The following is a 24,865-nucleotide window of genomic DNA, read 5'->3' as shown; positions in this document are numbered from 1 at the left end:
AATCACTTCCAGAAATGAATAGCCACAGTTTTTTTGGAATGAACGTTGTGAAATCCCTCGCTTATAATGGCAGGTTTTCAGTTGGTGGTTTTATCAGAATTTCTCAAGATCAAAACGAAACCTCCTCTTTAAAAGGAAAGAAAGTACTCTCGATACAGAAAGCAAAAGTATTTCCAGTCTCCTAATGAAGAACTGTCACAGAAGATCTCTGTACCTGTATTTAGAGACACATGTCCGTGTATTTTCCTGAATGTGTGAGTTCTCAGAATTATGGATTCATTGCTGGTAGCTGGTGCTTTCCAGGGCAGAAGGTCGCTAACTACAAGAAATGTTCTCTCCGGTGAGTAGGTGGTAGATTCCGATGACTATTGATAAACCAGTGTTCACCCTCTTGAGTTGTGGATTCAAAAGACTGCTAGCAAGCTCCTAAATACTTCTGCTTTATATGATTTCATGGACGGCACCACGGGACTCACAGCAGCCTGTGAAGGGTTTTTCAGAATGTGGATTGATTGGATAATCATTGGGTTTTTTGAGTATCGCAGTCCTTTTGAGGAGGAAGGACGTTTTACAGAGGGAATCGGTTTGTGAGGGGCTTTTCGAGGTGCAGTTACTGCTCTTCTATATTTAACGTATCACTCTGTCATCTTATGAAAGAGAAGTAAATGACTGCACGGTCTCAACAGAGAAAAAGTTCTGCCAATTCTTTTTAAATGAAGAGACTTCACCCATATCTTCCTCCTAACTGGATTTTTGTCCTCAATATTCACAAGGAGAAATTATCCCATGAAAAAGACTAACCTCCCGGCAGTACCTATGACATGTCTCATGTGGTGGGCTCTCTGTGGCTTCCTGGCCACGCTTTTATCCAGGGGGCGCAGGGAAGGAGTACGCTCGCTGGAAACAGTGAGCGCAGTTGAAGGAATTGTTCTCTCTCCCAAGTGGAGAAATTGTTTGACCTACTGACTCATTTCATAGGAATTGGGAAAACAACCTAGTGTGGTTTTCATTGTTAGTCCTGGAAGATTCCAAAATCTGCGTGTCTGCAAATAAGATGAGCTGGAGAAAGGTAGTGTTGCCACTCGCTGTCTCTGCTTGCCTGTTCTCCTAATGGAATTCAATCCCTTCCTTCCAGGACAAGTCCAGCCTGTGCTTCAGGATCCTCTGTGTTCTGCCCAGTGGTGAGTATGGATGACAGCAGTTTCTGATTTTCACTGGTTCTTGCTTCTGAATTTCTAAATGGCATTTCGTTGGACGATAAGCTTTTAAAGAGCATCTTTTCCTGACCCATTTATGCTACACTTCACATTTACCTGTAGAATATACTTTGGATGTGGTGATAATCATAAAAGATGGCATGACCTATAGATGACAATAGAAGTTACAAGCTAAGATACATTGATTTTTGCAGCATATTGCCATGAAGGCAGTTTGGATTTTGACATATTTGTATTGTGGTTTTTGTGATGTTCTTTAAAACACAAGTATGGAAGATAACAGTATACATTCTAGCAAAAATAATGCAGTTAAATAAGCTAAAGGTATCAAAAGAAGACAAAGTATATCAAACTTTGTGAGAAGTAGAAACTCATATTTGAAGTGGTTGATACTCGAAGGGTTAGATTATTGCCTCTGTATTATTTTGCATATGCCGGATTTCCCAAATCACACCCTTAAGTCATGTTCTCCATTAATGCAGAAGATGCTTAATATATAATTATTGTAGAATTTCTCTTTCTCTTTGGAAATGTCAGAGTAGAGAGTTGAATCAGTCATTCTGATGTGGCTTTTTCAGTTTACTGCGTTATTATGTCTGAGTGCCTTAGAGCTGGGGTTCTTCACCCTCTTGGGGTGTTGGGCACCTTTGAGATTACGATGGAAGCTATGAATCCTTTTGCCACATTCACACATAAACATTTGCCTGCGTTTTGGGGGACATCTGCAGCTCAGTAAGGCTCATCTGTGGCCCCCAGGTTAAGGACACCAGCCCAGAGCCAAACCTTACGTGATCCTGCCATTCTTGAACTTCCCAGTAAACACTCTGATTTCAAAGAGGAGGCATCCAAGTCAGAAAAAAGTCACTCTGTGTTTTCTGGGGGCGGGGGCAGGGGTTGGAGGGGGAGCATGCTTTAAAAAAAAGGAAAGGTGGAGAATATAGGTGACTAATATTAAATAAATAAAGAGAACGGATAATATTCTCAGAACCTCCAAACGGATACCCCAGGATTCCCAAACATTTAACTATGAAATGTGTATAATGCATCATGAATGCTGGTAGAGACTTTAAGACTCATGGTTAACAGTTGGGGCGAGTTTTTCTCATACACAATGAAATCTCTTTTCTTTCTTTTTCCTTTTCTATTGTGTATGTTAGCAAATTAGGACTACAAATCATCCGAACTCCAGAAATATAATTGAAAACAATTGTAACCAACTGGAGAATGATTCTCTGTCAGCACAAGAACTCTGGTGGGGGTAGATGGAAGGTAGTTTAGTTGAGTGCAGAAAACCACCGTTTAGAAGAACTGTAGCCCTTAACTGCCCATCAGGTAAATTCAAGTCAGTACTGTAAGGCTGTTGTGGAAAAAAATAGACATGAATCTTGGGTGTATTAACAGAAGTATGACATGAAAGGGTAAGAAAACAAGACTTGCATTAGTCACACTCATTATTGTGTCCAGCCTGAGTCACATTTGAAAAAAAGATTTTGGGTAATTGTGAAGAGCAGATACACAAGCAACAGAAGTTTTGTACACCCTTCCAGCAAAAGATAAAGTGACAGAGTTTCAGTCTGAAAAAGGTTCAGGGATTTCTTGCTAATAGTCTTCAAGTAGTGAGAGTCTGATTTATCTTTCTATCCCTGGTGGGTCACCCACTGCCTCACTTTCAGTAAATTGCAGTGCTTTAAATGACCATCCTTTGATAGTCTGGGCAGGAGCAAATGGATTCCAATAAAACCAAAGAGATGTGGTCGGGACATAAGGTCTGTAATAAATAAATGTGTTGACTAATGAATAGATAAGAAAGACAACCTCAGTTGCCACGATGGTCAAGTTAGATGAGTGGCGAGCCGAGGGAAGTGAGGAAATCTTGGGTTGAGATCTTTCCCAAGGTGAGAATAGGTAACTATGAGATGGTGGGAACATGTCTTCATTCATTCATTCAACAAACACTGAGGGCCTGTGTTGCTAGGTGCTCACATTCTGGGAGAGGAGGCCGAGGTACAAAAACACAGATCACAGTGGATGCTGCAGTTGCATGAATCAGCTTGCTGTGGGACCTGGGAACACCTAGTCGCCGTCCGTGAGGCTTCCTGACGAAGGTGATGTCTGATTTGACTCTTGGAGGACAGCCTTTGAGGAGTTAGCCAGACAAGGGGCGGGGGCAAGCATTGTGGTGAGGCGCTGAGCGTCAGAGGCTGTGAGGTCCGGTGGAGGGTGTGGGGGGAACAGCGAGAGACGGTGAAGCTGGAGGGGAGTCCCTGACAACAGGCCCAAGGCGCCACACCCCGTCTGCCTGAAGGTCTCTGTCTGGGAGGGTGAGGAGGCCAGACCTTGGAAAGGGGGCCATGGCTGCAGTGAAGAGAATGAGTTGGTGAGGAACAGGCCAGGTCAGGCAAGGCAGGGAGACCAGACAGCGAGAGAGCTGCTCCAGCCGGAGCCTTCCAGTGGAGATGAACGACAGGGATGCCCAGGACAGTGGATTCAGAGGGCGTTAGTGAGGTGGGAAAGGGGAGAGGCGAAATAAGGATGGTGGCTGAGGTGATGAAGCGGGATCATTCACCATGAGACGAAACATGAGAGGGGAAGCAGGTCTGAGGGAAGGTAAGGCAGTGTTTGGACGTGGCAAAATGCCCACGGACAAGTGGTGGTGTAGGACACCAGGAGAGTGGCCAGGTGGCTTGTATGGATTTGGATCCAGGGGTCCAGCTCAAAGTCATTATCTTACTGGTGGTCTTGACTTGTGTGAGACCTGTTTCTAAAGCAGTGGATCACTCTCCCAAATTTTTTATATGGTATTTGTTATTTTTTTCTAACATGTGTAGTAAAACTTCTTGAAAATATGAAATAGTGTAAAGAAGGAATTTGAATTATCTCTGATCCCATCACCCAAAGCTCTCTTAATATTGGTGTGTATTTCCTTCAATATTTTCCTGCACACACACAGAGTTTGCAGAATTAGCATCATCCTGTGTAGGAGCTTTTATATCCCATTTCTTAAATGAGCTTTTTCTCCACGTGCTTAAAAATGCTTTAAAAACATATTTAACAGTGCAAAATTGGAGCGTGTTTAGTTAGCTTCCATTTTCTTTTCTTTAGAGAGAGAGTGCAAGAGCACATGCGGGTGGGGGGGGGCAGAGGGAGAGGGAGACAAGCAGACTCCCCACTGAGCAGGGAGCTTGATGTGGGGGCTTGAAATCATGACCCTGAAATTATGACCCAAGCCCAAATCAGGAGTCAGATGCCTAACCGACCGAACCACCCAGGAGCCTGGCACTTCCATTTTTTTAAAACCCAGTGTTACATTATAATAATTGTCCTTTTAAATACATAAATCTTGGACATTTTTCATTAAAATGTACTTAAATAATGTAATATTAATATATTGGTAAAACATTTATAATATGTTAATGTCATATAACAACATATTAATATTAAATAATATATTAAAATACTTCCTTGGGATAGATTCCTTGTAGTGAGTTTATTAAGTTGAAGGAATTAAAACTTTTTATTTATTTATTCATTTTTCTCATTCTAAGTAGGCTCCATGCCCAACATGGGTCTCAAACTCACAGCCCTGAAACTAAGAGTCACGTGCGCTACCGACAGAGCCAGGCAGTCACCCCAGAATTAAACTTTTTAAAGGTTCTTGATAACCCTTGCTGAAATGTTTCCTAGAAAGCTTGTACCAAGTTAGCCACATTCTTTTTTTTTTCTTTTTTTAAGATTTATTTATTTATTTGACAGAGAGAGACAGCCAGCGAGAGAGGGAACACAAGCAGGGGGGAGTGGGAGAGGAAGAAGCAGGCTCCCAGCGGAGGAGCCCGATGTGGGGCTCGATCCCAGGACCTTGGGATCACGCCCTGAGCCGAAGGCAGATGCTTAACGACTGAGCCACCCAGGCGCCCCCAAGTTACCCACATTCTAGCAATGAATGAAATGCACCTCCCGCCATATCTTCATCTGTACTGAGTATTATCTTTTAGAGAAAAATGTTACACTATTTTTGGCTCATTTATTCGACAGCTATTTTTTTTTTTTAAGTAATGCCATACCCAGTGTGGAGCCCAACGTGGGGCTTGAACTCACAACCCTGACATCAAGACCGCTCTTGAGCTGAGATCAAGTCAGAGGCTTAACCGCCTTAGCCACCCAGGTGCCCCTTGGCAGCTGTTTAATGGCTTCCCACTCTGTGCGAGGTACATGGCATTCGGTAGTTGCTTTCAGGAAAGGTTAACTTTTTCATGTCTTTATTAATCCATTGTTTCTTTTTGTAAATTTCTGTTCATGTCCCTTACCAACTTTTCTGTCAAAGTGCAGCTGTTCTTATTTATTTGAGGGGCGTGTGTGCGCGTGCGTGTGTTAGTGATATTTGAGCAGATACTATTCTCGGCTTCTTTGATTTTTTAATTTTGTCTATGATTTTTTCGAGATAGAACATTTACATTCTGTGTAGTTAAATAAGTGATTTTTGTCTGGTTTTTTTTTTTTTTTTTCTTTGTGACCCTCCTGTTAACATGGTCTTAGGAATTCCTTCCTGCCCAGGAGTTAGAAGATATTCTTCTGATTTTTTAAAAAAAATAATTTCATTTTTTATAGCGTAAAGGATTTTTTTTTTCATGTAGTCAATCCCCCAGAATCCTGTATGGAGTCACTTGTCTTTCCCCAGTTAATTTTTAGTGCTTCCTTTATTTTATACTCGAAGACCTTTCCCTGTTATATCTAACTGTAAGAGTCCATGAATTTGGGGGCATATTGGTACCTGAGTGGAGGGTGTGATAATACTTTTGTCCCAACATTTTATTATTAAAAGCCTCAAGTATACAGTAAGGTTGAAATAATTTTACAGTGACTCCCACCACCTATATACCAGCTGGATTCTCTAATTAATATTTTGCCATTTTTCCCTTTATCATGTATCTGTTCGTGTGACAGTTTTTAAAACTCCTGAGTCATGATTTGAATTCAGGTGGAATATCAAAGACATTTTCTTTCATTCTGTTTTTTCTCTGATTTGTAGGTTTGATTTCCAAGAAACTTTTAGCTATTTATATTAGTACAGTATTTATACTAGTACAGTAAAATAGTGAACATCAGAATAAATACCAAGAGAAGCTGCTTTCCAAGATACGCTTTGGTCTAATTTTATGAATATGGTTTTATTTATTAAGGCTTATGATTATATTCACATACGATGAATTCGTTTTTCAAACGTAACTCCCTCTTAAGGCTCCGTCCTCCCATTAGACTTGCTTTTTGTTCTTTTGGTTGGAGCTGAAGAATACATTTAAGAGAGGACTAGAAAGGCACACAGTGGGCACCGACATGCTTGTAGAAGTCCGGTGAGTGGGACTTGGCCGAGCCAGCAGGGGGGCTGCCTGGGAGCAGTGGGCTTTGAAAGAAAGTTTTTGCCAGAGTCAGGTCGCCTTCCCAAATGGCTGCCATCAGGCTCTGCCATGGGAACCCTTAGCATGAAGACTGCTCTGCCCAGGGCAGCGTATCGTCCCAGACCTTCCCTACTGATGTCTGGCATTGAGTGTCCCTGGTTCACAGTGAGTGATAAGATAAAACCTTATCAAGGACCTTAATCACCTTTCCCAGCCTAACTGTTGAGCTCCCTAAATTCCCATGAGTTTTGAGGACGGATTGCATCCCAGCCTTAGAGATGGGTTTGCAGCTGCGTCTTACCAGTAAACTGACCACCACAGCTGCCTCTTAGCGTGGCATACAACTGGCTGACCGGAAAATGCACAGCCTGATTAAAAGACTCGTCTTTGGCCACCACTGGACATTAATGGTGGTTTAATTTTTGTACCGGTTTGGTTTTTCTCACCATCTGAGCCTCAATTTCCTGCTTGTAAAATAAGTTGATTTTATTAGATTATGTAGAACATTTTTTTCTTTATTCAAAATTTGTGATTTTAATCTAGAACATTGAATCTAGGTCAGTATCCACCCCTTCCTCAGAAATCTGGGAAGACCGTTTTTTGTTGTTTTTTTTTTTCCCAGTTTCTCTGAATAATACTTTCCAGGGGGTAGGACCACTGATGAAGGTCTCTGGACCCTGGATCTGGGACTAGGATGTTAAAGCCGTTAGGTCCTGTGCAAGGAATGAGGGAGCATTCCCGGGATCATTCAGAGGAAGCCTTACTCACAGGAAGCCGATTCGCTGACTAGCTGCTTACGGAGCACGTTCCCCCTTGACCTCCAGGAGACTCACTCTGTGGTGGTCCAGTGTCACCTTTGTTCTAAATTCCCCGCTCTAAGTGAGCAATGCTGTGGGATTTTAGAAGTCTAGCCAACGTAAGTGCTTAGGCATTTAAGGATAGCTTTGCAGAAAAAATTTAACATAACCTAAATTGGTATTCTTATAACATCAGCATTCAAAAGTGGCATCCTCTTTGAGTGAATGACTTTTTTTTTTTTTTAAGATTTTATTTATCTATTTGACAGAGAGTGCCTGCACAAGCAGAGGGAGTAGTAGGGGGAGAGAGAAGCAGGCTCCCTACTGAGCAGGGATGTGGGGCTTGATCCCAGGACTTGGGATCATGAGCTGAGCCAAAGGCAGGCGCCTAACTGACTGAGCCACCCAGGCGCCCGAGTGAATGATTTTCAGAAGAACAATGAAATAAGCTGCGTTTTTCTCTTGCCGCTGTCCCCTCTCACGTGTTTGTGGTCCAGCAAGAGTCGGCTTGTTGCTTCCCAAACCTGCCGGGCCATTTCCTGTTGCTCTGTCTTTGAGAAGCCACTCCCCCCATCCTTACTCGTGTCCCGCTCTCCGGCCCAGAGGAGCCCCACCATGCTACCCGCTCCCAGCCCAGGGCTGCTTTTCACGCCACAGATACGCCAGGGCTAGCGGGTTGAGTTTCTTTGGCGTTCCCGAATTTGCCAGGAGCAAGGGAGGGTAGTTGGAAAGCACTCCTATAACCTGTTATTTTCCTTCCAGTTAAAATGTGAGGAAGACTGACTCTTCCCACCAGTCGCTACCGAGCTATGCATTGGGTTTCTGAATCATCTCCTCAATCCACAGCTCTTTTTAAAATTTCGCTTCCAGGCTAGATCTGCAGGAAATAAGGTGGCGAGATCCTAAATGCTACAGAGTGAGTATGAAGTTAATTTACCAGACCCCAGAGTTAGCCGTTGGAGTCTTGGGGAGGCCGCTTCGCAAGTGAGGCACGCCTGTATCGAACCTGCTGTCTGCAAAGGTGTTAACATGCCAGAAATACAGATAGCTTTAAGATGAGTTTAAGTTAAAACATAAAATAAAGTTTGGGTATGTTCACAGCCAATGGGATTACTTAACAGGTTAGGAAGGAACACACGAGATAGGTGAGGTACATCCTTGAACTTCTAAGATAGCTACCTCGAGGAGAAAGCGCGAATGAAACACACCATGGTGTTACTCTGAAGGATTTCTTCAAAAAGTCAACACAGGGCCCAGAAACCAGGTTTGGGATAGGTGAGGAGGAGTTTCCCGTGTAGCGTTCCTCACGGGCTGATTGAACCGCGAGCCCTCTCCCGCGAAGCTGAAGGAGCCCTCTTCTTGTGTGAGAGTGTCTGACCTCATCTGTACCCACCGTGACTAACCCGGGAGGCCAGGGCACTGCGGTCACATTTCCATGTTCTGGGGTCAGGGTCAGCAGGGATAATTCGCTCCTGTATTCAGGTCTGCACTTCTCATCACATCAGCTGTAGGTGAGAGGAGACCTGCTCTAGCACGGGTGCGGGAGATGCCCGATGACACGGTAGTAACGACCGTAACTAGCACTGTTGGCCAAGCACCGTGTGTCTCTTTTAAGACACAATCCTGTGAGGCAGGTGCTGTCGTCATAACCACTTTCCTGATGGGAAAACTAAGGCTCGGAGGAGTTAAGTCGTTTTTCCCAAGATTATGCAGTGAGTACGTGGGGGCGCCAGGGTTCGGATCACAGCAGTCTGGCTCCTGAGCCCAAGTTTTTAATTTGTATCGTTTTCTGTTTCCATAAATGTTTCCTATTTTGGAGGCATTTTTATCCTGTGGGCCAGTGTCATGCAGTCAGTTATGTTTTGTGGTGCATCCCCCAAAGCGGGGCATTCTGGCGCCGCACCTTGTTCTGGATAACTCGGTTACAGCTTGTTACGAATGGTGCGTATAACCACAGCCCACCCCCACGGCTCCAGTAAACGTGCTGGTTATTAGAGAGTATGTCCAAAAAAGGTCATTAACAAAGCAGCTATCCCAGCTACTGAACAAATAACTTGGCATGGCCCATGATGGAATCCCTTTTCTTTTCTTTTTGGAAGTGAATAGAAGCTCGTTAATGTTGTTGTGCCTTCCAGTAAATTCAGGCCCACTGTCAGGACCCCGGACTCTGTTGTTGTGTGATACTCTTGTTGTTGCTGGGTTGGCTACAAAGTTCCTCATCAGGGAAAGCTGCTTTTCCAGCATGTGGCACAAAGGCCCTTGGTGCTCCGCCCTCATCTCTCCCCCCGTCCCCCATCTTTACCCCTATTCAGTGGGCTCTGGACCAGCCAAATGAAGCTGGTCATGCTTGCCCTTTGCATGGAAGCTCTTTCTTTTGCTCTGTTCCTAGCCAACCACTATTGTTCCTTTCAGATGAACCCTCCTCCAGGTAGCCTTCCCTGACTGCTCAGGACCAGGTGAGGGCCACTGCATGCTTCCACAGCACCCTCTGCTTACCCTTTGTGCACGTACATAGGAGGCTCTGACTTCTTGTTTCTTGTCTGTCCTCCCTGGTTGGCATTGGCACCGTAAGAGCCAGAATTGGTTCTGTTTACTTTTGGTTAAACACCCTGACCCATGCCTGACAATGCCAGACATTCAACAAGTGTTTGAATGAGAGAGAGGTAGAAATGACATACATGGTGACAAAGGGAACTGATACAGTGTCTGATATTTGCGGATTATAGGGTACTTTCATATACATTACGTTACTGAATCCTCACAGCCGCTCTGGGGAGTAGATTTCTTGATCCCCATTGTACTAAGCTGGAAATGTCTGCTTGCCCTGGTGTGCATACACGGTCAGTAGAATAGTCCCTGCTTCTCTGCTGGGGGTATGTGTTCCAGGACTCCCAGGGGATGCCTGAAACCGCAGGTAGTGCCAAACCCTATAAATACTTTGTTTTTCCCTATACGTACATGCCTATGATAAAGTTTAATTCGTAAGTTAGGCTCAGTAAGAGATTGTGACAGCCATAACTAGTAATAAAGTAGAATAATTATAATATGCTATAGTAAAAGTCACATAAATGTGGTCTTTCTCTCAAAATATCTTCCTGTATTGTAGTCACCCTTCTTGCGATGACGTGAGATGATAAAACGGATTTGTGGTGAGATGCAGTGAGGTGAATGACATAAGCACTGTGACGTAGCCTTCAGCTGTCATTGACCTTGTGATGATAAGTCAGAAGGAAGATCGTCAGCTTCCAGACTTTGGGTGACCACGGGTAACTGAGACCATGGGTAGCTGGAAAGTGAAACCACGGGTAAGGGTGGGGACTACTGGATTTGAGCTTCCATCTTCTCACCCCAGATCTTGTGCTCTAAGGTACCATGTGAGTATTACCTCCAGGTAAAACAGGTTTTAGAATCTGTAACAAAAGCAGTATCATCCCTGGGGCGCCTGGCTGGCTCAGTCGGTTAAGCGTCTGCCTATGGCTCAGGTCATAATCTACAGGTTCTGGGATTGAGCCCCATGTCGGGCTCCCTGGCGGGGAGTCGTCTTCTCTCTCTGCCCCTCCCCCTGCTCTTGCTTGCACGTGCGTTCTCTCTCTCTCAAATAAATATCTTTAAAAAAAAAAACAGAACAAAACAAAACAGTGTCATTCTTGCCCTAACCAACAAGATCCAGAGGGAGGATTGACAGACTTTAATTTTTCTCCCTTTCCCCCTTGGCATCTTCCTACCTCCCACTAGTTCTCAGTGAGGGCCTTACACTGACATGTGATGGATTCTTTCCAAGTTTCAAGGTGCTGACGGTGAATCTCTTGTTTGTGTTTAGCTCAGGCTAGCTGCAGCCCTTCTTTCCTTGGGGTTTGAGCTTTTTGGAAAAGTGGTGAGCTGGAGGAGTTCAGGTGAAGTCCCTGAGCATATTGACTATGTAAGCTCGTGGTGCGTTGGGGAGTGAGAATTGAGTTGGGTGAGAGGTGTGTGTTCCCCGGGCAGCGAGAAAGTGCGCAAGAGGACGTGAGTTGGGGGCTGACTGGGTTAGCAAGGAAGAGGCTGCAGAGAGGTTGCTGGCTGGAGGGGCAGTGTAATTAAACAGTTGAACAGATCCTAATAACAGACTGGGGTGCTCTCCACAGGCCTGCAGGGGAGCAGAGTGGAAGCAAGTGAGTGGGCAGCATCTTTGGACACGCAGAACTAGATGGGAATGACTTACCTGGGATGCAGGGCCTGGGTCATTCCCACAAGCAGGTCGCCCAGGGACTAGGGCACAATCAGAGGAGGGAGAGAGAGAGATTGGGGGCAGCATATCCTAAGCTGTCAAAGTCAGGGTTTCATCTTCAGCTCTGCTCTGGTCTAGGTCCTCCCAGCACTGTGACCAAGGGAGGAATGTTTAATTGCATAGAGAAGTTAATTTTGCCACCAGGGTAGAACTCTAGGCCAAGTTCATAAATCCTTTCAGCGATTGTTTGGGAGTGTCAGTTATGAACTTCTCCTTTTATACCTGGTTATTTGCAGTCAGAAGATATACCAGCATTTACTACGGTTTTATTGGGCGAGGTGGGGGAGGTGGGGAAGGTCAGGAACAGATGGAGATGTGGTTAGAGGGACCTTCTCTAGGTTATCAAGAGATCAGAGCAACTCGGGGGGGGGGGTCAGAGGGGGCTCGTATCATTGTTCATTCACTCATCAAAGCTCTCGGGAGCATCCGCTGTGGGCCAGGCTCTGGTTGGCATCGGGATGATGATGGTGGTGGTGGGGGTTAAAACAAGTGTGGTCTCTTGTCCTATCGGGGAAGCTGAGTAGGTGCATAGAAGAGCAGTCCAATAAAACAAAACACTCAGGCTATGTGCTGTGAGGGAAAAGGTGCTTTAAGATGAAAGGGGGGGTTCCTTTTGAGTGGTTCTCTGAGGAGGTAATTTCTAAGGTGGGAGCCAAAGGTTGAGAAAGGAGTGTGTGGGTGGAGGAGTTGGGGGTGAAGTTTCCAAGCATAGAGAACATCTGAAAGGCTCTGTGGGGGGGGACGTTTGGCCTTTGGGAATCGAGGAGGCAGGTGTGGCCCAGGATGAGGGTTGGAGGGGCAAGCAGGTACTGCCCCTTGGCGGCCTTCCGTTTGGTCTGCCCCTGCTCTGGAAGGCATCTGTCCATCTCAGAAGTCTCGTGGGGTCTTTTCACAACCCCTGTAAGTGTCCCCAGCCCAGGGCATCACCCAGGCTCTTGGGAAAGCCCTCATCCCCAAGAGACTGCCTGCCACTCTCCTCTCCTGTTCATGTCACTTGTCAGGGGGAATAAGGACTAATAGTGAAAGCAGATTTTAGTGAACTTGAAACCAGGAGTCATTTCAGGTGCTAAAAAGCATGAAAAATAGGCCCAAGGGACTATAAAATGACTTTAAATGGATGGGGTTAGCTCTGCTGTGGCTCCCACACGCAGGTCTTGTGAGCTCGAGAACTGGGTGGTGAACACAGCAAGGCAATAGGAGTAAAAAACACAATCTTGGTTCTTCTGAAAAGTGAAACCTGCAGAGTTGCTCTCCCCGCTCCCCCGCCCCCTGCAGTTCTGGGGAAGGTCATCCACTGAATTCACTGAACCTGCTTCCTCAGGGACCCTCATCGGGCCCCCTTTCTAATTTTAAACTTCCGCAAGTTTGGGGATCCCAAGTGAGTATCCGGTGGCCTCGGAGCCTGCCTGCCTCACGAGCCCCTCTCCCCTCCCCTGCTGAGGTGCTGTCCGAAGGTCCCCAGGGCCTCCCTTCAGCCTGTGACCCCTCCCCACCTGTGACAGGGCGGGGGGGGGGGCAGGCCTGGTAGCAGGCGTTCATCTCCTTCACTCTTTCCCTGTGTGTCCTGTGAACCACCTCTGCCTCTAGTTTAGAAGAAATGAACTTTGAACTTGGGGGTGGGGTGGGGGCTAGAAGGAAGAGAGCACTGGAAAGTGTTGTGTAAACACTGTGGTTCTGATCTTTCTAATCTTTTACTACCTGTAGGGACAGGTGGATGCAGCGAAGCTGCTGGCAGGAAAGGCTGATTTTTTCAAGGCTATGGGTTATGCAATAGAGCAGAATATCTTTGAAGCTGCAGGAGGAGGTCAGAGAGGCTTGTCCACAGGCATATTACGCACAGGCTTCCTTTGTAGGATCTAATTTGCTTGAGTATCGTCAGGAACTGCGGTGCCAGCGTGTAGCTGGATCTCTGGAGCAAGCTGTTATCGCCAGTCCGGAGTGAAAGTGATCAATCCTTTTTTTTTTTTCCTTCTTTTTCTCCCCCCTTAAAAGAAGGACTCTCCTTTCCAAGTTTTCTTGAGGTGCCAGTGTGAAGCAGTTCTCTCCAGCAGCTGTGTCTGGGTGCGAGGTTGCTGTACGGTCATCTGTAACCTCGTGCTCACGCCTGACAATATCCTCCCTCTGTCCAGAAGCGGAGGTAGACGGCGCTGTAACGGGTTCTGTGGACCAGGCGGTGCTGAGCTTGCGTCTGGGACAGCGACCAGACCATGAAAGGAGAAGTCAGAGGTATTTTTAGCGTGTCAGGGCTGCTTGGAAACACGGTTCCCGCCACCCCCTCCCCAAGTCATTCCATCAGGGTGCTCAGCGGTAAGTGCATCTGCTCTAATTTAGTGTGTGACGCGTGTCGCTTCCATTACGTACTTCAGACTGTTCATGAGGCTGGTGGGTTGCTGACTTGAAAGAGGAGTAGCTTTGAAACCCGCATTAGGGGCTCGGCGTTCAGGGCCCCTCAATGCGGCCCGAATGTGTGACGTTACTGCAGAGGGCCTCTGGGGGCGGCTCCCGTGCCCCAGTGTGGCCAGGGGACCACTCCTCTGCCTCACAGGTGTGGTTTTTCCCTGGAAGTTGGGGCCCAAGGACATGGTTCACTCTATTTCTCTTTTCCGGTGAGGTGATTCAAGCAGGCGTTGCAGTTCTGATGTCGAGAGCAGCGTGACCTCTGCAGTGAGGTTCTTCTAACTTTCGGTGCGCGGATTTAAACCACTGGCGATGTTGAATCAACTAAAAACTTCGGTTAGGTGATAGATCAAGTACAACTTAAGGGGACTTGATGGAAGGGATCCTGTCTCGGGTGGAGGGGGGCCCTCCCCAGAATCACTTTGAAGAACCGAAGGGCTTTTGTGTGTGACAAGGGAAGTGTGAGTTGATTTCCATACCAGGGAAAGCTTCTCTTGGGGAGCTTCTGCTTGGCTGGTCCGTGTTGCGATTGAGGCCCCATCTGCCTCTCCCGGCCGTCAAGCGTGGAAGAATGACGCATGGAGGGGAAGCCCTGGGGTGGGATTAGGAGGCCAGAGCCTGGCCTCTTCCCTCCCACGCCCCACATGCATCCCACCCCGGAGTGCCCGCTGTGGTTCTCCAGGGTGCCTGGCCTCTCCCCCCCACCGCTGATGAGATGAGACTGCAGACAGCACGTGGGCTCTGAAGTCGGGCCACTGGGTCTGTGTGACTCTGGGCACATGAAGTTATTACTTCATGTCTCTGTGCCTCGGTTTTCTCATCCATGACATGGGAGTGGTCATAGTCCCCACCCCACAGGGCCGCTGCCAGGACTTTGGGCAGTAAGCGAGATGCCTGGAAGGCGCTGCAAAGTGGCGCAGTGATCCAGGTGATAGAATCTGCGGCTTTCTCCCGGCTCTTCAGGCTCTTCCACCTCCGAGCGGCAGATAGGAAGTGGCCAGCGTGTTCACAAGAGAGCCTTTCAGAGCTAGTGGTGGCCCAGGGAAGCTGAAGGGGCAGGTGAGAGCCCAGGGCCCTTCCGGCTGTGGAGCAGTGTTCAGGCTGGCGCCTCCTTCCCCCGGAGGCCTAGACGACAGCCCTCACCTGAGCAGAACCAGCGGCCGCACTCAGTCCCACGGGGAACACGCGTCCCAGCACGGCCCTCAGATCACCTCCATGCTGTGGAGACAAGGGGCCTCAGGTAGGCCATGGTGGTGCCCCCCACGCTTGCTGGATTCCCCAGGTGGCATTCGCCAGTTTTCCTGCGCTTCCGAGGGTCCCCGTCAGACTCAGTCATGGCGGCCACGCTCTTCACTCACTGGTTTCCTGGATGAAAACGCTTTCATTGAAACTTCCTTCTCAACCTGCCCTGTTCAGACTCTCAGCACGCTTCTGCGAGGGCTCAGCTGGCCGCCCTTACAATAGCCCCACCGGGAGGGAAGAAGAGCACTAGTTTTCATGCTACTCCCCCCCAAGTCGGTTGATACTTATGGCTTCTGCCGTGAAAGGTTTACAGAGGGAGGAGAAGTGTGTTTCTGGGGCAAGCTTACAAAGCTCGTGGCTCCTTTCCAGAATGTACTTCGCTGTTCTGCCCTGCGTGGTGGAGAGCCCTGTTCTCTTCAGTTTGGGTGGCTCCATCCAGTCTTCTGCTAAGAACCACATTGTTAAAGGATGTCTCCCCCCGGCCAACCTCCGGGCAAGACAAGGTTATAGTGCTACCCTGCCGGAGGCTTGGGGACTGGCAGGTGGCATTACAGGTCTGAGGGTGGGGCTAACCAGGTGACCAGTCTGGGGGTAGAAACACAAGACAAGGGCAGTGAAGTTGTGCTGTGATGGTCTTGCAAGTCACAAACCTGAAATTTTGTCAGCTCTCGGGGCGGGGAGAAGCCACCCCGAATAGCTAATGTCTTAAACTTGACTTCACAGTGAACTAAGCTATGAGAATGGTAAGTATTCTTTATCACTCATAATTGCTCATCCAGAAAGCCCAGAAAAGGCCAGCCACTTTCTGGTGGTCAAAACCAAATGTCCTCAGTGTTTTTGCAAACAAACCTGGGAGGGCCGGCCGCAAGAATGGTTGTGTGTGGCTGCCACCTTGTGGCCAGCAGCAGGCAGTGTGTGTTACCTGTTGCTGGACCCCCCCGTGTGAAATGAATCCGTTTTAAAGGTTTTACAAAGACTTTTCTCAGTCACCGTTTCCCTGCCCGTGTTCCATCTCCAGGGCTTAACCATTCTGCGTCTGTCACATCTGTACGTTGTGCTGTCTTTGACTCCAGGGTCACACTACCTTCGAGCTCCAGACCAGTCTTTCTAAAATGTGTATCCATCTTTCTCTTACTTAGAGCCCTCTAATGGCTCCTCCTTTTCCAGGTTCCAGCACATCTGTCCGGAGATCCCCGAGCCCAGCTTCTTTGCCCTGGGCTGCATCTTTGCATGTGCTCTTCTCTCTTCCTCTTCTGTTTAACTGCTAATGCCTACGCTTTCTGAAGGTTCATCTCCTGTTTCACCTCCTCCAGGAAACCCTCTGCCCTATATTAGATGTTAGACTTTCATCTCTATATCACAGTGTCTGGCATATAACTGTTGCTCACCAATTATTAGAAAAGAATAAAGGGAAGGGGAAGAAAAGCAGGCAAAGAGCCAAATCAGCAAGTGTTCCTCTTAGGGGTGATAGAGCTCAGGAAAGAACAAAGTTAAGCCCAAGGAGCCCTAGAACAAAGGCCCTCGTGTCCATGCAGATGGCAGAGAAACTCCCACCTTGGTAAGTAACACTAACCTCTGTTCCCTGTCTGCATTAGCCCATCCTACTGCCAGAGTAATCTCTTCTGAGCATGTTTCAATCATTATCACTTCCCTACTCAAAACTCTTCTGTGCAGGGGTTCCAGATTCCTTAGCCTGGCAGTCCAGGAGCTCCCGGCATGACCCCACCTCACTGATATCTCACACCCTTTCTTATATGTGCCCTAAGGGCCATCTGAATGCAAGGACTCGAGAATTATTTGCTGATAGATTGAATGACGTGCTTGACAGGCAGTACGGCAAACACCCATCCTAAAGTTTCAGTTAAGACCCGTGTTATTGAATGTTGGTGGGTGTAAGCTGCTGTGCTGGTCCCTCTGGAATCATCCAGAAAGAAGGTATTGTTGTGTGCCTGCAGAGAGCTGATAGTCCAGGAGAAGGGCAAAGACAAAAAATGCAGGAGACATTGAGGAACGAGATAGCAGAAATGAACATGTCACAGGGAGGTGTGTGATTCATTGCCAAATAAATGGCTCAAGAATGTGGCGGTGATGAAACAAGGTAGTGAATGTGGAAGTGCCTCTTCGCTGTAAAATTCCCAGTTCCAGGGCTGTCCCTCCCTCCCACGGACCCGTGGGCCCCCCACCCTTGAACCCCAAGCTGCAGCAATGCTGAGGAGAAGGCGCCCTTGTAGGGATCTCTCCTCCTCATCTCCCTTCCTTGTCTAACCTCTTCTTCCTTTGAAACTGCCCTCCCTTTAAGATTCAGCCTCGAGTTCTTCAGTAGACCTGCCACTCCCCCTGCCTCGCCAACCAGCTCCCTTGTCCCCCGGGGCTGCCCACGTGTGCCGAAAGGCGCTGCCCTTCTCATCCCTCCGAGGGAGGGATCGTGCCTTTTTCTTCATGCTCCCAGCACGTGACACAGCATCTGACAGGCGAACGTGTCCCTTAAATGTTCGTGTGTGGTTGAAAGGGCTTCACACAGTACAGGACTCTGTAACGTCCGTGGACTGTACACGGTTAAGACAGGAGTGTGGTGCGCGCCGGGGTGGTCCGGGGGGGTGGTCCAGGGAGGCTCCTCGGGGCAAGTGGGCAATAGCTAACGGATCCTCCCAAGGGGCAAAGAATGAAAAAGAATCCCAGGTGGAGTAGCTCAGTGTCTGTGACTGCTAACAATTCCTCTGTTTTCTCAAAACACCCTAGCAAGGGAGCCCTGCAAAGCAGGGGAGTGGAGGCAGCTTATTTTAGTTGGGGGTGGGGGGGGGTATCTCAAGGAAGTAGAAAGCCCTGAAGGCGGTTTGGGTTCGGCTGGTGGGAAGGCCTCAAACGCACTCGGGTATCTTGCGGGCAGTGGGCGCCATTTATTGCTCTTGAAATGCAGTGGTGACTTAATCATAGTGGTGTTGAAAGTGGGAGCTGCCCTGTGGCCCTGCCCTCGCTTTCTGTCACGGCTTTGAAGCTCCTGCGGAGACGGAGAACTTAGGATCCAGGTGTGAAGCCCCTCTGTGATTGAATGCCTCACCTGTGAGGGGGCGGATCTTCCGTAAAACAAAGGTTTTCCTCCTGGCGCTGCCCTTGACCTGGCTCTGAGCTGTTGATCCTTTGGGTCCATTCAGCTCTACCCTGCTGCTCTCCCCTCGTGACTGGTAATGACCCGGAAGGTGGCAGCACCCACGCAGCAGGTGGCCTCCAGAGCTGAGTCACCAGCCTGGGAACGGTGCCCTAGGGAGGCCGGCTTGGGCACACCGGGAACTCTGCACCTCGCCCGGCTGTCAGGGCTCTCAGCGCGGCCGCGGGAGCAAGGGGAGATGGATTCCTTCTTGCGTCGGGCGCGTCACCGAGCTGATGAGAAAGGGACTTAAAGCCCATGGAAGATCCAAAAAGGAACTGATCCTAATGGGTGGGAGTCCCGAGCTGGTGCCTTGGGCAGAGCACAGAGAGTTTTTCTCACAATGACAGTTATGGCCCATGGTGGTTTTATTTAAACACACCAGAATTATCCATTTACGGATATCTTTAAAAACGGAATGAAGAGGATTTTAAAATGATGTTTTAAAATTCTGTTTGAGTTTGTGAATTAAGAGAGCTTTAAGGACAAAAATGGAGAGCTACGTAAGCTGTCAATATTCTAGGAAATGATCAAATGAGATGTAGGGTGGTTTTTTTTTTAACATTTTTTATTATTCGTAGATACTCGATGGATGTTGTTTTTTAAAATGATGATGCTTTTATTTCATTCCCAGGGAGGATAAAAATGTACTGTTGCTTTTGAAAGGAGGTTTAAAAAAAAAAAGTCTGGCTTGTTTACTACACCAATGAATAGAGATGACCTCAGTCAAAAAAAAAAGAGAGAGAGAGAAAGAAAGAAAAAATGAAAAACAAGTTAACTCTAATATCTCTCCTTGCCTGGCAGAATAAGCTTTTATCGAGTAGCAAAAGACGTGCAAGTCAGCTCCCTAGTCATCATTTCATCCGGCCAGGATTTTCCAAAAAACAAAGCAAAAAGCTCTCTGTTTTCACAACTGAACAATAATTCTTAGGAAATACCACCAGCTTACTCAGTTCCTATGAAGCCATAAAAAAGTCTGGTGACAATTAATCAGTCAGTTGTCTGATTGCAGATGTCGTGTGTGCCTGACTCTGCCGTCACCACTGTGAGCTTTCAAACTTACAGAAAGTAGCATCGCATTTATCACTTTTTGGGTATGGGATTTTTTAGCCTCAAAGTTGAATTATTTACTTATTTATTTATTTTTAACTGCACCCATCATGTGCCCAGTTAATTCTATACAGCTGAGTGTCTCTGAGGGCAAAAACCTAACCTGGGTGTCCTCTGAGTTTATGTACGTGTGCCGTGGCCTCCCTGGGGCCCAGAGAGATAGCACTCAGGTTTCCTCCTTTATTTTTCTGTTTACTTGCCACGAATACTGGATGTCTAAAAAATTAGCCACAGAAAAATATGGAACATTGAAAGCTTTCCTAGCTTTTTGTAAGGCAGAAGAATGGAGGCGGGTTCTACCAGAAACCAGAAGTACATGCTGATCCCTGCGGCCTTTGTGATTTCAGATCGGTAAAGGCTGCATCCAAATGCATTTGGAGGTTAGAGGTCCGTTGATTGTACTAGAATCCATTTCAGTCAAAAGAATGTCTAGACTCACTGGGTTTGGAGTGCAGTTTAGGGAAAGAGGATTTTTTAAGGAGAGAGATTTATTCCCTGACCCATGTGGGTGGGAGAACAAACCTGCTTTTGGATAAAGGTTGCAAAAAAGCCCATCAGGTGAACATAGGGAGACATGTCTGAGCTTTCAGTACCGAGACATATGAATACCCAGCCTTTGGAAAGGTGCCGTAGTAGGACCAGCGTGACAGCAGGAAGCATCGAAGCCACTAGAAGGTACTTGGGAAGCACGCGGGCGCTGATGAGTTAAAAAGGCAGAGACATCCAGTAAGTGAGTTCCCGCCTGGGCACGGGTTTGTTTATCCTGCCCTTCAGAAGTCGGCGCCAACATTCTTAATGGTTTTGAATGATTCAGAATGTTCCTCTCTCCCCACACACGGACTTACGCCTGAAACCCCTTGAGGTGAGGTCCAAAGCAGGAACCAGCCTGACACTGAATGTCATACTTCAGAATCACCTTATTTTAGAGCAAAGGGCAGATGATCAAATACAGCCTCCTTGTTTCAGACAGGAGACTGAACCAGGGGCTCTGCAGAGCTGAAGGAGAGGCCAGTCTGCGCCCGGCCTCCTTCCTCAGGCCACACAGCCCCTTGTCCAAGCCTTAAGAGGAGGCTCCCAGGTGCCTTTGGCCTCCCAGCCAGGAGAGGCCGCTTGCCCTTTGAGGAATGTTTAGAAAACTGCTTAGGTGGGAACAGAGAACTTCATTTTTTACAAAATGAAACAAATTGGTTATTTAGTTGTCATTAGCAGCGGTTTCAAAATCTCTTCTGTCAGAGTTGTGAATTTATTAGCTCCCGGGAGGAAGTAACAATAACATTTCTATCTCTATGCCAGAGTAAGAGACCTGATACATCTCTCTCTCTCTCTCTCTCTCTCTCTCTCTCTCTCTCTCTCTCGGGTGAGAATTAACTTATGCCACATTCGATCTTAATAAAACAAACTCTGAATCCTTCCCACAGGAGAAAGAATTGAGCAGTGTTCTAAGAACATGTTGTACTCTTCTGGGCACTGAGTACATGTCATATTTAGAAGATGCTCTAGAAGGTTGAGGGTGCCTCTTGGTAGTAGAATCAAGGGGGTGCATGGGGGAAGAGCGGGGTAGAGAAGCGGGACAGACTGGAGGAGGAGGGCTTTGGAAGAGACGCTGGCCCACCCTGCTCCTGCTGGGCGGGGGACTTGAGGGTGTCCACAAGCCCACAGGAAAGACTCATTTCCCCAGAAGCCAGGGTGTGAGCCAGTGGGTGACCCTGCCAGGCCCACCGACACAGGGCGGTTCTCCCGAGGCCCCCAGGCCACCTGCACTGTCCACGGGAGCCGGAAAAGCACAGGGCAGGCAGGTCACTGCGCCCACCGCGCCGGCTCTCCCCCAGCCGCTTCCCCAGGTGCCTAGGAATAGGCTGCTGCCTTTATCTGTATAAGAGCAACAGCCTGAACCAAGGGATGAAAGAATCTGTCTCAAGGGCGGAAAGCCAGTCAGAGAGCAGGGCTGTGCCCCAGATTCCTGCCCAGGAGCCCTTCTAGGGAGCAGATCCTGCAGGGCTCTTCCAGGAAGCAGTCAAGCACCTGTCATTTATTGCTTTGTTACGTTAATGGCCTGAGTGTTACAAAACGCATTTTGCCTTAAGAGTGTAAACTAAAATGTGTCATAGGTGAAGCATCTCCCAACAAGATCTTTGCATAGGAGGGAACCATTCTCAGTCCTAGTAACAGCAAAAGCCACTCTTTCCCTCCTTCCGGCCCATGGAGACAATGTGCAGGGAAAATCATCCGTGTTCAGCTCTTAGCATGATTCTGGACAGAAGTAACAATGCTTTTCTCCTGCATCACCTATCTTATCTCCACTGGTAAGGTAGACTGTTCGTTTTGTACAGAGCTGGGCCGGAGAGGTGTTTGGCTGTGCGGGTGCCCTGTGTCCACGTGGCCTTGGCCGGGGGCCGCCCGTGCTGGGAGCTGGGGCCTGTCCCGCTCTGCACCTCGGCGCTGCCTGAGTAACTCGGGCCGGTGTGCGGGCTGTGCTTTGACTTAAATTACACTTTGGATTTTTTTTTTCTTGCTTTGTTATATTTGTGTGTACTTAAAAAATTATCATGCAGCAAGTGTTTGAGATTTAAGCCGTGGGTAAAATGTTCCTGACAACATTCCACAGGCAACTGGAAACCATGGACTAGAAAGCAGCTTGTGGTGTTTTCCTGAGACTTCTGTGTTCGCTTTGCCTGCGCTTGCTGGTTCTTACTTGGGGTGGTGCTGGATTCAGAGCCTGCTTGTGGGAGGCGGTAGGGACGGGGGGAGGGTGCGAGAGCCCCCTTCTCCCTGTGGTTGTTCTTGGGCAGTCCCTAGTGAGTGGCCCCTGCACTTGCAGGCCTGCCGCACCGGCTCGGCTCGGCCCACGTGTGCGTCACCTGAGCACGAGTGTAGTTCAGCATCCTGGGACATGATCGTCTCTGTCTGGGCTTCTAGAGGCCTGGGGTCAGGGAACGGACTCCAGTCCCGCTGAAAGGCATTTTACAAGGTATCATTCAGTCTTTTCTGTCCCTAGCCAAAACTGCATTCCAGACAAATGGGTGCCTGGAGACAGACTCCTTTCGTCCAGGCATCCTGAGAAAGGGGCCCCCAGCCCCGCTAGGAAACCCATGGGAAATGACCACCCCATCTCTTCTCGCCCATTCCTCTGTTGGAGATGGAGAATGGGGGGCCCTTGGGAAGGCTTCTCCTGACCCCAGAGTCTGGTGCCTCCCCTGTGGCTCCCACAGCCCCTGGAGTTCCCTATCTCCTGGTACCTCTCACGTTGTCTTGATATGGCCTTTGACTTGTCTGTGCCCCTGTCAGCCTGACAGCTGCCTGAGGACTGTCCTCCCTTTGTGTCTCCAGTGCTCCCCACGTGCTAGGTCTTCACAGACCTCTGTTCTCCTGCTTGTCCTACATTTCATGTTTTTTCTCATCTTGCACCATCCCTGATCCCCAAACTCCCCCGTGAGTGCACCGTCTGTCTCTCTCCTGCAATCAGTGTTCTCTCAAGTCCCCGTGCAGTCTCACTCCCCGAAGGTCCCCCCCACCCCCACCAAATGGCAGTGGCTTCCCTGTTCCCATCAGTCTTCACCTCCTTGGTACATTTAACACAATGTACCATCTCCTCCGTGAAGCCCTCCCTTTTTTTCCACCTGCTCAGACCACCCTGCAGAGCCCAGCTGAGGCCCCTTTCCTCTGGGAAGCCCCCGCACGAGACAGCCTATCTCAAGCTCACCTAATCCTAAATGACCCTTGTCTCTGTCAGCATGACATGCCTCAGCACTGTGGAATACATTAGACTTCATTCCACGGCTGAAGGTCCCATGCAAGGGTAGTCCCATCATTTACTTACGTATTTTTCTGGTAGTGTCTAGCACAGAGCTTGGGCTCTCAGGAGGCCATTAGGGAATGCCAATCCATTGATTGTAACAGATCTGTCTTTATCAGTAGTGTTGAGCAGGGACTTGAGGCTCTGCTGCAGTGCTGTTGGCTGGTCCCTCGGTGAAGGATGTGACTGTCCCAGTGTGATGCCCCACGCCCATACTGGGCTTCCTGTGTTTGCCCTGTTGCGTGCCATTTTCCTTTGGAGTCCTGTTATGCTCTGTCCTCATCTATTTATATGTTTACTTACACTAGACTCATCTGCCTTATTTGCACACGTTTGAACCCTCTGAACCTCATACGGCTCCTGGTACATTGTCAGCTCCACGGATCAGTGATGCGGGAATAGGCAGATGGAAATGTTGGAACATCCTCATCCCAGTTGCAGACTGTATGTCTTTTCCTAGACTCTTGAATCCCTGTTGGGACATCCTTGGCCTACATGCTACCCTTTCCCCTGAGAGCTTGAAGTCTCCGGACCCAGAGCCTCTGTGTGCTGATGTCCAACGTTAGGTTAGTCTTCCACACCAAATGTAACACACTGGTGTATCTACCTTCGGAAGTTGTACCCAAAATGTTAGATGTGCGATCCCCTCGCAGGGGAATTTGGGAGCAGCGTTAACATTTATTGAAGATCTATGTCCCTTGTGTTTTATTTGAGTTAGTTCTATTTTCACAACTCTGAGAACATTATGATTTACACTTCAAATATGAAGAAACCAAAGCTCAGAAAGGGGTAAATTGTGTAACAGAGGACTGAGGGAGAATTTGAATCCAGGTCTTTCTGGTCCCCAACCTCATGCTGCTTGTCTCTATTTCCAGTTTAAATGTGCCATTGAGGGGCACGTGGGTGGCTCAGTCATTAAGCGTCTGCCTTCGGCTCGGCGTGATCCCAGGGTCCTGGGATCGAGCCCCGAGTCGGGCTCCCGCTCCGTTGGGAGGCTGCTTCTTCCTCTCCCACTCCCCCTGCTTGTGTTCCCTCTCTCGCTGGCTCACTCTCTCTGTGTCAAATAAATAAAATCTTAAAAATAAATGTGTCATTAAATAGGCAGTCACTTCATTGCACTTAAAAGGCAGCTGGAGGGGGGGTGGGGGGATGGGGTAACTGGGTGATTGACATTAAGGAGGGCACGCAATGTAATGAGCACTGGGTGTTACATAAGACTGATGATTCACTGACCTCTGCCTCTGAAACCAATAAGACCTTATATGTCAATTAATCGAATTTAAATTTAAAAAATTAAAAAATAATAAATAGGCAACATGTAATAAGCACGTTAATTCAGACAAGCAGGGGCCGGTGAGGAAAGGCAAAGATAAGGAAAAGATGCTTATTGGTAGTTTTGATTCTAAGCAGGGATTGATAGAGGTCTGCTTTTAAGACCTTACAGGTTTAGGTGGGGTGACTCCTTTGGGGGCCCTTTAGGACCAAGGCTGTCCTGATGAGAAGG

General features: G+C 48.1%; 1 long non-coding RNA gene across 1 annotated transcript in view; it reads left to right on the top strand.

Annotated features, from left to right (window-relative positions):
* LOC117802303 overlaps positions 1-4,397 on the top strand; it is an 82,674-nt gene extending 78,277 nt beyond the window's left edge. The window contains exon 4 of the long non-coding RNA XR_004625426.1: positions 1,136-4,397. This is a non-coding gene — a long non-coding RNA (uncharacterized LOC117802303). The remainder of the gene's footprint in view (positions 1-1,135) is intronic.
* Positions 4,398-24,865: the final 20,468 nt, after the last annotated feature.

Source organism: Ailuropoda melanoleuca, chromosome 1, assembly GCF_002007445.2.
Source record: "Ailuropoda melanoleuca isolate Jingjing chromosome 1, ASM200744v2, whole genome shotgun sequence".
In the NCBI taxonomy this organism is placed as follows: Eukaryota; Metazoa; Chordata; class Mammalia; order Carnivora; family Ursidae; genus Ailuropoda; species Ailuropoda melanoleuca.
Note: the sequence above shows the minus strand (reverse complement) of the source record. Positions and strands in the feature narration are given on the sequence as shown.